We start from the raw sequence: 18,930 nt of genomic DNA, 5'->3' as shown, positions 1-18,930 counted from the left end.
GATGACCCAGAGGGAGGGAATGGGGAGGGAGGAGGGAGGAGGGTTCAGAATGGGGAGCACGGGTATACCTGTGGTGGATTCATTTCGATGTGTGGCAAAACTAATACAATATTGTAAAGTTTAAAAATAAAATAAAATTAAAAAATAAAAAATAAAAGCTCAACATTCAGAAAACTAAGATCATGGCATCCGTTCCCAACACTTCATGCAAATAGATGGGGAAACAGTGGAGATGAGACAGTGACAGATTTTATTTTGGGTGCCTCCAATATCACTGCAGAAGGTTACTGCAGCCATGAAATTAAAAGACGCTTGCTCCTTGGATGAAAAGTTATGACCAACCTAGAGAGCATATTAAAAAGCAGAGACGGTACTTTGCCAACAAAGGTCCGTCTAATCAAGGCTATGGTTTTTCCAGTGGTCATGTATGTGAGAGTTAGACTATAAAGAAAGCTAAGCACCAAAGAATTGATGCTTTTGAACTGTGATGTTGGAGTAGACTCTTGAGAGTCCCTTGGACTGCAAGGAGATCCAACCAGTCCATCCTAAAGGAGATCAGTCCTGGGTGTTCAATGGAAGGACTGATGCCAAAGCTGAAAGTCCAATACTTTGGCCACCTGATGTGAAGAACTGACTCTAGAAAAGACTCTGATGCTGGGAAAGATTGAAGGTGGGAGAAGGATACAACAGAGGATGAGATGGTTGGATGGCTTCACTGACTCAATGGATATAAGTTTGAGTAAACTCTAGGAGTTGGTGATGGATAGGGAGGCCTCGCTGCTGCAGTCCATGGGGTTGCAAAGAGTCAGACACAACTGAGCAACTAAACTGAACTGAGAAAAGATTAAACCCCTTCTTTTGGAGGTTTGAAGATATTAAGAGACTCATTGATTAATGTCACTTATGGTCAGTAGTATATAAAGGATAAAATTCAGAAACATGTCTACTAATCCAGGGAATTTCCATCACACCATATCACCTATTCTTTAATAGTAGTATTGTGATTCATGGAATTATGAGACATTTAAACCTTGTATATTTTTTACTTCATCTTCCTAATTTAAACATAAAGAGTATATTTCAAATGGCCAATAGGCATATGAAAAAATGCTGAAGATTTTTCATTACGTGATAAATGCAAATCAAAATTATAATGTAGTACCACTTCACACCCACATTGGTCAGAATAGCCATCATTAATAGCCCATGAATAACAAATACTGGAGAGGGTGTGGAGAAAAGGGAACCCTCTCGCATCGTGTAGGTGGAAATGCAAACTGATGTAAGCATTATAAATGACAGTACGGAAGTTCAAAAAACTAAAGATAGAGTTACCACATGACCTGGTGTCCCATATCTGGGCATATACCCAGATAAAACTATTATTAGAAAGAATACATGTACCCTTATGTTCACAGCAGCACTATTTACAATAGCTAAGCCAGGGAAAAAACCTAAATATCCACTGACAGACAAAATGCATAAAGAAGATGTGATATCTATATATCTATCTATATGCATGTGCGTACGGCTGTGTGTGTGTGTGTGTAATATTAATCAGCCATAAAAAGAATGATATAATGCCTTTGCAGCAATATGGATAGCCCAAGAGATTATCATACTAAGTGAAATAAGTCAGAAAAAGAAAGAAAAATACAATATGATATCACTTATATGTAGAATCTAAAATATGATACAAATGAACGTATCTACAGAACAGATACAAACTCACATACATAGAGAACAGACTTGTGGTTGTAAGGGGAAAGGGGTGTGGGGGAAGAATGGATTGGAAGTTTAGGATTAGCAAATGTAAATATATATATATATACACACACACACACACATACATACACAGGATTGAATTACCTTGCTGTAACTACAAAGTAATACAATACTATAAAACAACCACATTTCAATAAAATAATATTTAGAAAAAGTTAAGAGTCTAGGTTGGTAGCTTTATGTGAAAAATGATAATGAATTAAAGAAATCTATAGGATTTTTTCCTATAAAAGAGTGTAAGTGACAAGCAAATATTATGACAGCGATGCATGGTTTTATATTGATAGCCTGCACCATTCAAAAGACAGACAAAACAAAACATGGCAGCCACATAGAAGAGTTTTTAGCTTTGTAGATTCTGAAGTCAGATTGGTCTTAAGTCATATCTCAGACATGATGTTAACTAAGTTAATTCTACTTTCTGTTTAGTTTCCTCTTCTTCAAATAGATAATATGTTGTCTACCTTATTGAATAAACGTTAGAATTAATGTTTATAAAACAGTTAGAACAGTTTTGGGATCATTTTAACCACTACATAGTTTTGACAAATGGCAAGTGGCTTTTTCCCTCTTGAATGTTAACTCTTTTATAAATTTTTATCTCATTGCCCTTTTATGCATTCTACACATCCTTAAGCTTTTAAAAAGCATTTTACTATAAATTATTATAAAAATTCAGAAAATATATTCTTACTGTTATAAGACTTTTCCATTTTATACATGATGATACACATGACTTTTCACTTGACCTTTTAATATGAGCATTTTGTGTACTATTAAATATTTCTAATTTATTTTGTATTAATTATTTAATAGTACCTTGCTTCTTATGAGATTTTTCTATCATAAATAATGCAATATTAAATGTCCTTATGATATAAGTGTATACCTTCTTTTTTTGCCCAAAGGCCTTTCTCTATTTTGTCTGATTCTGGCTTCAGCACTGTCTTCAATTCCAAATGCCTCCACTTCCCTGCTTCCTGAGTAAACCTTTTTTCAGCCCTGGTTACTTTTCTGGCTACTTTTTATTTTGATCTTCATCTAATAATATTGCAACAAGATTGCCTATGCTTGAATGCTGCTTTTTCTTCTTCATCACTTACCTGCTTCACAGACTCTAACAAACTAAAATTTTATTATAACCACTGCTATTTTACTGAAACTGTGCTGTAAAACATTGTAAATAACAAACTGATGAAATTTTCAACTCAGTAGCATATAAAATTGCTAATTAAAACCCCACTACTATAGATGGTGACTGCAGCCATGAAATTAAAAGATGCTTACTCCTTGGAAGGAAAGTTATGACCAACCTAAATAGCATATTCAAAAGCAGAGACAATGCTTTGCCAACAAAGGTCCGTCTAGTCAAGGCTATGGTTTTTCCTGTGGTCATGTATGGATGTGAGAGTTGGACTGTGAAGAAGGCTGAGTGCTGAAGAATTGATGCTTTTGAACTGTGGTGTTGGAGAAGACTCTTGAGAGTCCCTTGGACTGCAAGGAGATCCAACCAGTCCATTCTGAAGGAGATCAGCCCTGGGATTTCTTTGGAAGGAATGATGCTAAAGCTGAAACTCCAGTACTTTGGCCACCTCATGCGAAGAGTTGACTCATTGGAAAAGACTCTGATGCTGGGAGGGATTGGGGGCAGGAGGAGAAGGGGATGGCAGAGGATGAGATGGCTGGATGGCATCACTGACTTGATGGACATGAGTCTGAGTGAACTCCAGGAGTTGGTGATGGACAGGGAGGCCTGGCGTGCTGCAATTCATGGGGTCGCAAAGAGTCGGACACGACTGAACGACTGAACTGAACCGAACTGACGTCTCTCTCAAAATTCCATTCCCTTGTATTTTATAACTTTTAAAAAAAATAAATTTTTTTCACTTATCAGTGACTGAAAACTCCACTGAAGACTGTGTAGTCTCCAATGAAGACTAAAATGTGACAAGAATCTGTTCACATAATGTAAATGTCTATATTATATAGCTTTAGGTACTGCTGAACACAGTACTCGAGTTAACAGGAAACTTCTTCTCACTTTTTTTTTTTTTTAAACTTTACATAATTGTATTAGTTTTGCCAAATATCAAAATGAATCCGCCACAGGTATACATGTGTTCCCCATCCTGAACCCTCCTCCCTCCTCCCTCCCCATACCATCCCTCTGGGTCGTCCCAGTGCACTAGCCCCAAGCATCCAGTATCGTGTATCGAACCTGGACTGGCAACTCGTTTCTTACATGATATTTTACATGTTTCAGTGTCATTCTCCCAAATCTTCCCACCCTCTCCCTCTCCCACAGAGTCCATAAGACTGTTCTATACATCAGTGTCTCTTTTGCTCTTTACATTGGTTTCATTCAAGCAAGATATTCCCTTGTAGTGGTCATTTGTCTAGCAGCAGCTCCTCTCTCATGCTTTATCTTCACAGCAATTCCAGAACAAAAGAGCTTCTCCATTACTCCACCAAATTTCCATTACAGTCTCAATGATCTGCTTTCATTCACATACATGTCTCATACCTTTAAAGATATCATGATGCCTGGAACTAATGATTTATAACTATATTCATTAAAATATATACCTTACATATGATATATATTATATTTGTAAATTATATATTATTTTATAACATTTGTAGAAATATGTTTAATTAGCAATGTATTGCTTTTTTCCATTCTCATTTTCCTACTCCAGGTTCCCTAATTCACCAGGAATATTACGCTATTCCACTGACAGGTTTTCTGGACACTTTGTCCTACTGTGCATTTGTATGATCATACCCTTCCTAAAGCACCATTTTAAACATGTCACTCTCAAGGGCAACATGTTTAAATTTTCAAGGGATTCTCATTTACTATTATAGTCTACTTAAATTAGATTATCATTTAGATCCTTTCATAATGTGGCCTTAATTGTCCAGTATCTGATCACAACTTCAAGCTTCCACTTGAGGCTTTTCTGTGAAGCTGCTCCTTCTCTAATACAAATTAAAACAAAGAAGCTTTAAGTGACTTTTAACAAGACTCTCGACCTTTCAATGCTTTGTAGTGAGGACAAATAAGAGTGTAGCTATGCATATTGTTTGATGCTGTACTGTTGAATTTCTCAGTGCTAAGAACTTTCAACTCCTCAGACTAAATACATTTTGTGAATGCAGAATGTTGTGTCCAAAGAGCCAAAAATAACTGTAGGTTAATATAAGTACCAGAGGTTTCTAATCGAAAAATATGATGCCATCTCACATCAACATTCATTGCTGTGTTTTAATTTCCTATATGGATATACTCACTTTGGCAGGACATATACTAAAATAATTTACTATATGGAATTAAGTTTTTATTCTTTACCAGAAAAGTATTCTTCCAAATTCAATGTTACCATACTGTGCTATCCATTTAAATAGGTATATATCCACTAAAGGCCATGTACAGTTTGATCAAGCCTCTTCAGCAAGCTCTGAATTATCTTATAGTATTGATCAAATATACCTAAATAATGGACTGTTTCAAAATTGGGAAAGGAGTATGGCAAGTGTGTATATTGTCACCTTGCTTATTTAACTTATATGCAGAGTACATCATGTGAAATGCCAGGCTTGTTGAAGCACAAGCTGGAATCAATATTGCTGGGAGAAATATCAATAACCTCAGATATGCAAATGACACCACCTTAGCAAAGAGGAACTAAAGAGCCTCTTGATGAAGGTGAAAGTGGAGAGTGAAAAAGCTGGCTTAAAACTCAACATTCAAAAATCCAAGATCATGGCATCCGGTCCCATCACTTCATGGCAAATAGATGGGGAAACAGTGGAAACAGTGTCAGACTTTACTTTTCTGGGCTCCAAAATCACTGCAGATGGTGACTGCAGCCATGAAATTAAAAGACACTTGCTCCTTGTAAGAAAAACTGTGACCAACTGAGACAGCATAATAAAAAGTAGAGACATTACTTTGCAGACAAAAGTCCATCTAGTGAGAGCTATAGATTTCACAGTAGTCATGTACGGATGTGAGAGTTGGACCAAAATGAAAGCTGAACGCCAAAGAATTGATGCTTTTGAACTGTGGTGTTGGAAAAGACTCTTTAGAGTCCCTTGGACAGCAAGGAGATCAAACCAGTCAATCCTAAAGGAAATCGGTCCTAAATATTTGTTGGAAGGACTGATGCTGAAACTCCAATACTTTGGCTATCTGATGCAAAGACCTGACTCATTAGAAAAGACCCTAGTGCTAGGAAAGATTGAAAGTAGGAGGCAAAGGGGACAACCGAGGACAAGATGGTTGGATGACATCACCAACTCAAACATATGAGTTTGAGAAAACTCCAGGGGGTGGTAAAGGATAGGGAGGCCTGGAGTGTTGCAGTCCATGGGGTCACAGAATCGGACACCGGTGAGTGACTGAACAATGATATCTTAATAAATCCATTGTGAAATGATAAAACACCAACTGGGGTTTTTGTTTTAATTTAATTTTAAAGAAGCTCTTTTTCTAGCTTTGCTCTTTTAGTGAGTTTAGCAATGTGTTTCCAGTTCACATCCTGCAATAAACTATAACATGAACCCTAAAACAACATCTTTGATTTATATGCAAAAAGCCTACCAAGTTTCAATTGTAAAGAATATCCCTCTTGAACCTGAAAAGGTGAGTTGTGCATTTGTGAGGGACACTTTTACTGAATGCAAATAATGATGCCCAGCTCCCTACAGGGCCAACACCATTGTCAGTGACCTTGTTATCTTTCTGGTACCATGGAAACTCACATAACCATAACCTCTTCTTCATAGCTCTGTCTGCTCTTCTTGACTACTCTACATTGGAAGTAGACATCTTTGACCTTAAGCCACTTTCTCAGATACCTGTGACTCATGTTCCAGGATCCTTTCTTTGTACCTGTAATTGTCATACTTCTAGAATACTTTATCTATCTGGTCAAACCAGATTGGTCTCACCTCTTTAATTATCCTTCCTACTTTATTTAGATAATTTAAAATTGCCTTAGCAAATGATCACTGTAATAAGAGTAAAATTTGCTATTGAATTCCTTGGTGGCTCAGACGGTAAAGCATCTGCCTACAATGCAGGAGACCAGGGTTCAACCCCTGGATCGGGAATATCTCCTGGAGAAGGAAATGACAAACTACTCCAGAATTATTGCCTGGAAAACCCCATGGATGGAAGAGCCTGGTAAGCTACAGTCCATGGGGTTGCAAAGGGTCATACACAACTGAGTGACTTCACTCACTTTTGCTATTGTTAATTTTACTATCATGATTGTTGTCAGCTACATAGCATGGAAGAAAGGTTAACAGCACAGTGTAAAGAAATAAACTTCCTAGAATTTAAGACTGGCTCCATCAGGTATTTGCTATATAATATTAATAATGTTATTTAAACTTTCTAAGTCTCAATTAATTTCTTCTCTAAAAAAATTTACAACACAGAATTTTAATAATCGAATGAAGACACATATTAGGGAATCTTCAGAGTACCTTGTTCATTTTATAAACATACTAAGTCTAACTCATTTACCTCAATTTGCTCATTGCATTTAACATAAGCCCTCAAAAGTCCTCCAGGTTTGTGAGGAAAAAAAAATATAGCTTTCTAATCTTTGATGACTAGCTCAGGAATAACATGGCAAAGTCCAGATTTAATCCTAGCCCTTGTGATTTCAAATCCTATTATTTTCCATGTTGATTATTTCCCCCTATTATTTATAACTGCTAGCCAAAGAAGGATACAGATAGACAGAGATAATAAGCTTTAAAGCCACTTCTTGATTTCTATTTTCTACATGAAAAGCTAAGATGGCAAAACAAATTTTAGATTCTTTAGGAAATAATGAAAGGTTCTAGAAATATATGATCACTTATGCCTTCTGGTTTGCTTTAACCATCTATATACATAAATCTAAAGTATAAAGTGGACTACAAAACTCTACAAATTATATACATATGCATCTGTATATATACAGGTATATACAGATACATCTGTATATATCTGTACTTGACCTAAATTGAGGGCTATCTCTGAAGCAGAAGTTCTTAAAATTCCAGTGATACAAGCTGACAAGTAATATTATGATATCAACATAACATTGATACATTGTCTCTACTATTCTATTTGAGTTGTCACAATAGAGTATCACAGGCTAGGTGGTTTAAGGGCTTCCCACCTTCCCTAAGTGGTAAAGAATCTGCCTGCCAAATCCGGAGATGCAAAAGACACGAGTTCCATCTCTAGCTTGAGAAGATCCCTTAGGAAAGGAAATGGCAACCCACTCCAGTATTCCTGCCCTGGAAATTCCATGGACAGTGGAGCCTGGCAGGCTACCATCTGTGGGATCACAAAGAGTTGGACCTAATTGAGCACAGCACAGCAGCACAGGTAGTGTAAACAACAGACATTGATTTTTTCACAGCTCTAGAGGTTGAAAGTCCAAGATTATGGTGCTAAGCGGGTTTACCTTGAGGCTTCTGTCCTCAGCTTGCAGATGGCCACCTTCTCACTGTGTTCTCACATGGCCACTTCTTGCACCTGTGCTTTTGTTGTCTATTCTTTGTCTTATAAAAATATCAGTTTTTTAAATTAGAACCCTACCTAACATTATGACCTCATTTAACATTAATTACCCTTTAATTAAAAGAGGTAATTAATACAAATACAATGACATAGGTGATTATGGCCTTAACATATACATTTTAGAGACATGCAATTTAGTCCATAACACTGTCATATCCTGTTAATCCAAATTAATAATTTTTTAAATAGTAGAACATTCATTACAAGGAAAATACCCAGACTTAGATTTCTAGGAAAAATAAAGAATTTACTTAAATTATATTTTCCCTAATTTTTCCTAAAATGTACATTTCCCATATATATTCACTAAGTAAAACTACAACAATTAAGATTAATATGTTTACTAGTATCCATGTTAATATTTATACAATTGAAATTCATAAACAATTACATGACTATAAAACTGGGCATAATATTTCAAAAATTTGTGATGAATTCTAAAATGAATCCAAGAGTTGAAACAATATATCTCTATTTCAGGAGAATTTCTTTTCATATATATGTATCAGTATCTCTATATCTAAGAAATTCAACTGTACTGGATGCTGTGATACATCACTCTAGTCCCTATTCATGATTAAAATATATGTTCTTCAAACTGCTGACTGTTTCAAACTGACAGCTTCCAGCTGTCATCCTTCTTCAAAAATGGCCCTTGATTGGAGAGAGCCCAGTGTCATACCCTCTGCCCCCAGGAAAGCTTGCATCCAGTGACTGATCCACTCTTATGTATAAATGTCAATTCCCTGGACACAGTGCAGGGTGACTTTAAGAGCCAGTGCAGCTTCAGAGCTTCTCCTTCTCAGCTTATCACTCTGCTGAATCTGATTCCCTTTCTTTGCCTTCCCGAGAGCACCCTAGGACACCTCACATGAAAGAGTAACTAATACTTTTTGTAGCAATGCTAAAAGCATTAATGAATCAGACAGATTAAGGAAGTGCATATTTATTCCCCTCACAGTAATGGAGGCATGTTTTCAAAATAAAATCATTTTTAGTCGGTCATGATTAACTTTTATTTTAGCAAAATTTTAAGGAAGTCAATGGCCCTCCCAAGTAGTAAACACAAGAATTCTTCTGGGAAATTTGGCTACAGTTTCATAGAGTGATTTCTCCAGGAAAAAAAAAAAAAATCTAAGACAATAAAGATCAACTAAATTCTGTTCAAGAAAAATAAAACAGAAATGTGGATTTTAAAATAAAACATAGGACAATAGTTATATTAATAAGCTATCTTATACTTTATAATATTTTAATAAATTCCAAAGTTATTTCACTGGCATTGTCAAAAGTATACACCAAAGTTACTTTGAGTTTTTTTTAAAAGAAAGGGTTATTTTTCATCTTGTTACAAAGGTTGTTTGAAGATCTTACTTGTGCTGGGCCCTGCACTTAACACTGTTTTTGTTCATGATTGTCAATCCCCAAGAGTTAATCTGGTGCCTCAAAGATCATTCAAGCTGTTGAAAACTATTTTTTCATTTATAAGTGAGTAATGACAGCACCTGGGAACATGACATCTGAACTTAATTGCCAGTTCTGTCATGTGTAGGAGTTGTGGAAATTTCTCTTAACCTTTCTGTTCTGAAGGATACTTAGCTGTAAATTAAGACTGAAAATAGCTATATCACAACATGTGTCATGAGATTTCAGTGAAATAGTTTATGCACAAAAGGATATAAATAATAAGAAACAATACAAATTCTTTATCCATTCTTATCTTATTCATCTGATGTAAAGTAAAATACTAAATTGCACATGTCATTGTTGTTTAGTCTCAAAGTCATGTCTGCCTTTTTTGCAACCCTATGAACTTCAGCCCGCCGGGCTCCTCTGCCTATGGGATTTCCTAGGCAAGAATACTGGAGTAGGTTGCCTTTTCCTTCTCCAGGGGATCTTCCTCACTCAGGGATTGAACCTGCATCAAAGAATGGCAGGTTGATTCTTTACCACTGAGCCACCAATAAGCCTAAACTGCTCATTATTTAATGTTTATCAAGATGATCTTAATGTTCCCCTCAGCTGGACTATATTGTAAATAGGCTTCTTCCTGACTCTAGGCCCCTTTCCTCCCTTTTCTTAGGAAATTTACTTAAGAAAATCTTGTAAACTCTTTTTCATCCTCTTTAAGATATAAATCTTTCAAACATTTCTCTTGCCAGTTTTGTGCTCCAGGGCTATCATTTTCAAGTGTAAAGGAACCATTTCATTGAAATGTCATCAAGGAATATAGGGCTCCTATCCCCTAGTCTCTGTGGGAGGGTAGGAGCCTGAGTTGGGTGCCTTACTCCAAGTGGAAAAACTACCTCCTGTTATGAAGATATGAGCAAGATTAGTTTTCCTTTTGAAAGTCAATAGTAAACACAGATGTCCCTTGACCTCTGTCTCACCCCACTGTTTAAAAAGTTTCCCAGCCTTTTTTTTTTTTTTTTTTACTTTACAATATTGTATTGGTTTTGCCATACATCAACATGCATCCACCACAGGTGTACACGTGTTCCTCATCCTGAACCCCCCTCCCACCTCCCTCCCCATACCATAACTCTGGGTCATCCCAGTGCACCAGCCCCAAGCTTCCTGTATCCTGAATTGAACCTGGACTTGCAATTTGTTTCTTATATGATATTATACATGTTTTAATGTCATTCTCCCAAATCATCCCCCCCCCACACACACAGAGTCCAAAAGACTGTTCTATACATCGGTGTCTCTTTTGCTGTCTCGTATACAGGGTTATGGTTACCATCTTTCTAAATTACATATATATGCTTTAGTATACTGTATTGGTGTTTTTCATTCTGGCTTACTTCACTCTGTATAATAGGCTCCAGTTTCATCCACCTCATTAGAACTGATTCAAATGTATTCTTTTTAATGGCTGAGTAATACTCCATTGTGTATATGTACCACAGCTTTCTTATCCATTCATCTGCTGATGGACATCTAGGTTGCTTCCATGTCCTGGCTATTATAAACAGTGCTGAGATGAACATTGGGGTACACGTGTCTCTTTCAATTCTGGTTTCCTCAGTGTGATTTCTGGGTCATATGGCAGTTCTATTTCCAATTTTTTAAGGTATCTCCACACTGTTCTCCATAACTGGCTGTACTACTTTGCATTCCCACCAACAGTGTAAGAGGGTTCCCTTTTCTCCATACCCTCTCCAGCATTTATTGCTTGTAGACTTTTGGATCACAGCCATTCTGACTGGCGTGAAATGGTACCTCATTGTGGTTTTGATTTGCATTTCTCTGATAATGAGTGATGTTGAGCATCTTTTCATGTGTTTGTTAGCCATCTGTATGTCTTCTTTAGAGAAATGTCTATTTAGTTCTTTGGCCCATTTTTTTGATTGGGTCGTTTATTTTTCTGGAATTGAGCTGTAGGAGTTGCTTGTATATTTTTGAGATTAGTTGTTTGTCAGTTGCTTCATTTGCTATTATTTTCTCCCATTCTGAAGGCTGTATTTTCACCTTGCTTATAGTTTCCTTTGTTGTGCAGAAGCTTTTAAGTTTAATTATATCCCATTTGTTTATTTTTGCTTTTATTTCCAATATTCTGGGAGGTGGGTCATAGAGGATCCTGCTGTGATGTATGTCAGAGAGTGTTTTGCGTGTTCTCCTCCAGGAGTTTTATAGTTTCTGGCCTTATGTTTAGATCTTTAATCCATTTTGAGTTTATTTTTGTGTATGGTGTTAGAAAGTGTTCTAGTTTCATTCTTTTAAAAGTGGTTGACCAGTTTTCCCAGCACCACTTGTTAAAGAGACTTTTCTCCACTGTATATTCTTGCCTCCTTTTCAAAGATAAGGTGTCCATAGGTGTGTGGGTTTATCTCTGGGCTTTCTATGTTGTTCCATTAAGACCAATGTGTGGCCTCTCTCTCCTATTCAAATAGCTCTGAATAAAGTATTCCTTCCCGGTTTAACCTTGGCTGGTAAAACATTGTACTTTGACAGTGAGAACTAAAGTTTATTTCCAAAAGTTGTCCTTTCTGAAATGTTTTAATATGTGTATGGAAAAAAATTAGAAGGATAAAGTATGTAGTGGAAGAATCAAATGGCAGCCTTAAAAGCAGGTAGAAACTCATTGAAAAATGTTTTCATTAAATACTAGCTGTTACCCATGAAGTTACAGAGATGGAGAGGTGAAAGCACTCTCAGAAATTATAGTATCTCAGGAAACCTCAATGTTTTTCTAAAAGCTTAGATTGAGAATACATACAATTCCAATGGTCATATTTTTTCTCCAGACATATTTAGAAAAATAAATAATGAAAAGGAGGTACTATTCCCCCCCCAAATTGTACAAATATCAAAAAATATAGCCACCTTCCTGAGTGTTATTGTGCCTTGCTGTCTAACCCAGGCAGAATCATCATTTCTTCTGTCAAAACACACTAAAAATACTGTGTAAAGAATTGGAGGGACTCCTTCATATTTCTAGTGATAAATTAACATTATGATGGTCCCCATACTCAGTTACCTATTTTCAGCAAAGTCAAGCAAGCTGAAGAATTATACAGAGGATGCCAAGAATTAATAACCTCTGGAAAGGGTAGTTACTTTTAAGTCATGCTACAAAGTTATTGCAGCTTGAAAGAAGGCTGACTAAGAAGAATCTTCTCACTATAAATATTCATATGTATAATTATGTCCTGCTTCCCAAACATTGGCACTGTTTGAGAAACTGACATTAAGAAGCTTATTAAAAACAAGTTTGGCTATAATTATTGTAAAATTAATGCTTATATGTAACAGAAAAAGAATGAAAAGGAGGAATCTAAAGTCATCTCTGCTGCTGATGCTGCTGTTAAGTCCCTTCAGTTGTGTCCGACTCTGTGTGACCCCATAGACGGAAGCCAACCAGGCTCCCCCGTCCCTGGGATTCTCCAGGCAAGAACACTGGAGTGGGTTGCCATTGCCTTCTCCAATGCATGAAAGTGAAAAGTGAAAGTGAAGTCGTTCAGTCGTGTCCGACTTTTAGTGACCCCATGGACTACAGCCTACCAGGCTCTGCCATCCATGGGATTTTCCAGGCAAGAGTACTGGAGTGGGGTGCTATTGCCTTCTCCGAAAATCATCTTTACACCCACAATTTAGTGATAGCAACTTATAAACATCTCAGCAAATTTTACTTCCATGTATATATAGAATATTTAGTATAGTTTAACATTTTAGCTCATACTATAAACTGGAGATTATTGTAACTACTATACCAATATTATCATATTTAATACTCAGAATAGCCCTATAAAGAGGGCACTATTTTTAACCAGGTTTTACCACCAAGGAAAACAGGCACAGAAAGGTTAAGTGATTTGCTCAAGTTCAGAGAGTTAGTAAGTTATCAAGCCTGATTGTATCAATAGTTAGTCAATATGGTTTAATGGCCCATGTTTTCATACATTATAATGTCTATTACCAAACTCTTACTTTGAAAATTAATATGGTTTGCCAAAGTTTTCACTATTATATAGAATTTAATGGTGAATTTCTTACACATTTTTCTATACTTTTCCACTTATCACCTTGAGATAAATTTGTTGAAGATTTATTTTAGTCGAAGAGCATACTTATTTTAGAAACTGATACAAATTTCTCAAATTTCCCTCAATAATTATTACCAATGTTATTCCATTTTTATGGTAAGAAAGAGTCACTTCATTGTTGCCTTCTCACAATAGACTGTTTTCTACTCTACCCCCCACCCCACGGTATCTGACAATGTAGACCAAGACAACACCTATTGAAAATATAAGCTACATTAATTTATTTTAGTAAGAAGATGCTATATAGAAACATTTTCACAGATATAATTTCTAGTTATTTTTCCTAGCACTTTGAAATGAAATCTTAAATATATCTTAGTTTAATTATACTAATTTTATTAATTCAGAACATAGTAGGCATATAGCAGGCTACTCTGCTAGATGCAGTCAATAACGCAAAAGATAAATAATCCTGTTTGTTTCATTAATTAGCTTGCTATGTAAGGGGAAGTTATCCCACATAAACTGCTAATGAATAAGGCAGAGTAAAGATTGTTAATTATAATACAAGCTGAGTTTTTTGTACAGAGGGGTGGATAAAAATATGCCATTAGCTCTCACTGAAGTGGTCCAGAAGCCTTCACTGTAGAGTTACCTTTAGAGTTGAGATCTAATGAGACAGAACACTAGGGTAGATGTACAGAAGTCTGAAGGACATACCTGAGCCAGTGAACATGATGAAGCAAGTCACAGAAAAATAAAACTGGATACGGTTTTCTGTTTTACATTATGAACTGAGGGCATTTAGTGGGAGGTGGACTTGATTTTTCCAGCTATAAATACATATTGTATCATCTATTTATGTAAATAAAGTGTTTTATCAGCTTTCTAATCAACACTGCCCCCAAGAGGACCAGGTGTTTCCACTGATTAATTTGTTTCACAAACTCAAAAAAAAGTCAGTCTTTAAAAATAAAGTATATTAATTACTTTCTTTGTGCTCACCACTGTGCTGCTGCTGCTGCTGCTGCTGCTGCTGCTGCTGCTGCTGCTAAGTCCCTTCAGTCGTGTCCGACTCTGTGCGACCCCATAGACGGCAGCCAACTAGGCTCCCCCGTCCCTGGGATTCTCCAGGCAAGAACACTGGAGTGGGTTGCCATTTCCTTCTCCCATGCATGAAAGTGAAAAGTGAAAGTCAAGCCACTCGGTCATGTCCAACTCTTTGAGACCCCATGGACTGCAGCCTACCAGGCTCCTCCGTCCATGGGATTTTCCAGGCAAGAGTACTGGAGTGGGGTGCCATTGCCTTCTCCTGTGCTACACACTGGCAAAAGGGTGACCTTCTTCAGACCCCTCTTTCAGGAGGCTTATTCCAGGGGTGAGAGAGGAAAAAAAAAAAAAAGCATATATGTCAAACATATTGCTGCTGCTGCTGCTGCTGCTAAGTCGCTTCAGTCGTGTCCGACTCTGTGTGACCCCAGAGGCAGCAGCCCACAAGGCCCCCCGTCCCTGGGATCCTCCAGTCAAGAACACTGGAGTGGGGTGCCATTTCCTTCTCCAATGCATGAAAGTGAAAAGAAACATATTACTAGCAAGAGTTAAATAATAAAAGCAGAAGTTGAGATAGGTAAGAGGCAATCAGCCAGGCAAAGATCTGGGTAGCATATTGCAAAAAGATTAGAAAGAATCTGTGGTCAGGAGGTAATTGTCACCAAAGGAGAAGGCTAGGTATTTTGACTGTGATCATTGCTACCTTTAGACTATTAGTCTAAATTAGCCTCACCATTAATCTCTTTTGCGTGATTATTCGATACCTCTTCATTCATTTTTAGTTTTGGTTTGCTCAGGGAGTGTGTAAGCAAATAGAAAAAAAGTATCATTTCATTTTTTATTCACATACTCTAAGGAGTTACTAGAATTCTTTCCCAATCTTTAAATATCATCTTTCTTATCCAGCTGCTGCTGCTAAGTCGCTTTAGTCGTGTCCAACTCTGTGCAACCCCATAGACAGGCAGCCCACCAGGCTCCTCTGTCCCTGGGATTCTCCAGGCAAGAATATTGGAGTGAGTTGCCATTTCCTTCTCCAATGCATGCATGCATGCTAAGTCACTTCAGTCGTGTCCGACTATATGCGACCCTATGGACAGCAGCCCACCAGACTCCTCTGTCCAAAGGATTTTCTAGGCAAGAATACTGGAGTGGGTTGCCATTTCCTTCTCCATCCTATCCAGAGATACCCACTAATCAAAAACTATTGTCTCTCTTCATTCTGCCTTTCCAATCTAGCCTCACACCCCAGCTCTGCCTTATTAAGGCAATGTAAACCTCACGCGAAGAGTTGACTCATTGGAAAAGACTGTGATGCTGGGAGGGATTGAGGGCAGGAGAAGGGGACGACAGAGGATGAGATGGCTGGATGGCATCACTGACTCGATGGACGTGAGTCTGAGTGAACTCTGGGAGTTGGTGATGGACAGGGAGGCCTGGCGTGCTGCGATTCATGGGGTCGCAAAGAGTCAGACACAACTGAGCGACTGAATTGAACTGAACTGAAGGGTTCAAGAATTCTGGAAGTATTACACTCAAACACGATACATCAAGACCAGATAGAGTTTGTTTTCAGGATTAGTTTTTCCTTGAAAAATGACTATAAAATCAGATTTGCCATCAAAATCCACCTTTTATTCTGTGTCAAAAATTGGATTTGCTGTCTTCAATACGACTTTATCTCAGTTTGATTGCTACTGATATTTATCAATACCTTGATGCATGCACTCATTTTTACTTCTTTTCCTTTTATCCTGGGGCATTAAATATTTTTAGAATACATACTATATAATAATATCATCAACATAAAACTATATTTTAAAATTTTATTTAGTATATTTTATATATCTATAATAATAATAATGAATGAAAATCATATATATTGTTATAACAATTAAATATTTTGTATATATATATATATATTTTAGCCTATGAGCCCCTAACTACACACTGCAGTCACCACCAAATATGATGGGGGAACAAGTAGAGTGTTTAAATTTTACAAATCATGCTGGGACTTGTACCCAGTTTGCATCAACATCCTCCTTGAGGTAAAGGGAGAAGTTAGCTATTTTTCAAATAGCCCATTATACATCAGCCTTGGCCATTTGAAACTATGTTTCCTAGATTTTTTAAACAGTCTTGCCAATGGTATAAAATGAATACTAATCATCTGTGCCTGTCTTGCTTGGGGAAGGAAGCTCTTTGGGGTTTTCAAGTTGTTTGGAGATTGTCACTTGATACATTGCTTTAATCATTTTGCTGTTTTAATCAATGTGCACATGTGCTAAGAGAGGTCTGATGAGCATAATGTAATGAACTCCAAAAATAACAATCAGAAAAACCTCTGGGTCCTCTCCAATTCCAAAATATAATGTAATCTCTGAACCAAATGAAAGTGTCCCCGGTCCAATTTGTTCAAGGGAAGATGATCAATTTATCTCCTCCCAAAGAGAAATAAAGGGAAGGAAAATGTAAAAGTAGTTGAAGCCTCAAATATATTCAGAGATTCTCTGAACACATCAAATAAATGTCACTTTCACCTGAGGAAAAGATTTTTAGAAATAAATGTTTCAGAGATACACAAGAGAGTCTTTTTAGTGTTCTAAAGGAAAACAAAATATGTTTAAGCATCTGGATGTGAATGAACCATGGTAAAATTGTTTTCAAAGTTTTTATTCAAATAACATTTATAATTGCTGTAATGGTTATGATAACAATTATCATTTTTTATGTTTGCCAAATGGCAGGAAGAACATTAGAAATGTTACCCCATTGTGATGCAATCTACAGCATGGTGACTATAGTTAATAATGCCATATTGCATATTTGAAAGTTGCTAAGACAGTAGATTGTAAAGGGCCTCATCTTAACACAAATAAGAAAAAAAAAATTATAACTATGTATAGTGACAGATGTTAGGATAAATTATTGAGGCGATCATTTTGCCATATACCAGTTCAGTTAGTTCAGTCGCTCAGTCATGTCCAGCTCTTTGTGTCCCCATGGACTGCAGCATGCCAGACTTCTCTGTCCATCACCAACTCCCAGAGCCTATTCAAACTCATGTCCATCAAATCGGTGATGCCATCCAACCATCTCATCTTCTGCCGTCTCCATCTCCTCCCACCTTCAATTTTGCCCAGCATCAGGGTCTTTTCCAATGAGTCAGTTCTTCGCATCAGGAGGCCAAGGTATTGGAGTTTCAGCTTCACCATCAGCCCTTCCAATGAATGTACAGGACTGATTTCCTTTAGGATTAACTAGTTGGATCACCTTGCAGTTCAAGGGACTCTCAAGAGTCTTTCTCCAACAACAATTCAAAACCATCAATTATTCAGTGTTCAGCTTTCTTTATGATCCAACTCTCACATCCATACACGACTACTGGAAAAACCACAGCTTTGACTAGATGGACCATTATCGACAAAGTCTCTGCTTTTTAATATTCCATCTAAGTTGGTCATAGCTTTTCTTCCAAGGAGCAAGCATCTTTTAATTTCATGGCTGCAGAAATCATCTGAAGTGCCTTCAGAGCACAAAAAATGAAGTTTTTCAGCGTTTCCATTGTTTACCCATCTATTTGCATGAAGTGATGGGACTATATGCCAATATCTTAGTTTTCTGAATGTTGAGTCTTAAGCTCTCCTCTTTCACTTTCATCAAGAGGCTCTTTAGTTCTTCGCTTTCTGCCATAAGGGTGGTGTCATCTGCATATCTGAGGTTATTAATATTTCTCCCAGCAATCTTGGTTCCAGCTTGTGCTTCATCCAGCTCAGCATTTCGCATGATATACTCTGCATAGAAGTTAAATAAGCAGGGTGACAATATACAGTCTTGATATACTTCTTTCCTGATTTGAAACCAGTCTGGTGTTCCACGTCTGATTCTAATTGTTGCTTCTTGACCTACATATAGATTTCTCAGGAAGCAGGTAAGGTGGCCTGGTATTCCCATCTCTTTCAGAATTTTCCACAGTTTGTTGTGACGTACACAGTCAAAGGCTTTGGTGTAGTCAAT

General features: G+C 37.1%; 1 long non-coding RNA gene across 27 annotated transcripts in view; it reads right to left on the bottom strand.

Annotated features, from left to right (window-relative positions):
• LOC147366889 (uncharacterized) overlaps window positions 1–18,930 on the bottom strand; it is a 1,020,561-nt gene that overhangs the window by 350,600 nt on the left and 651,031 nt on the right. The window lies entirely within an intron of this gene.

The sequence above is a fragment of the Bos grunniens genome, chromosome 8, assembly GCF_055505025.1.
Source record: "Bos grunniens cultivar Pamir isolate PY7600 chromosome 8, Bosgru_T2T1.0, whole genome shotgun sequence".
Taxonomy (NCBI): domain Eukaryota; kingdom Metazoa; phylum Chordata; class Mammalia; order Artiodactyla; family Bovidae; genus Bos; species Bos grunniens.
Note: the sequence above shows the minus strand (reverse complement) of the source record. Positions and strands in the feature narration are given on the sequence as shown.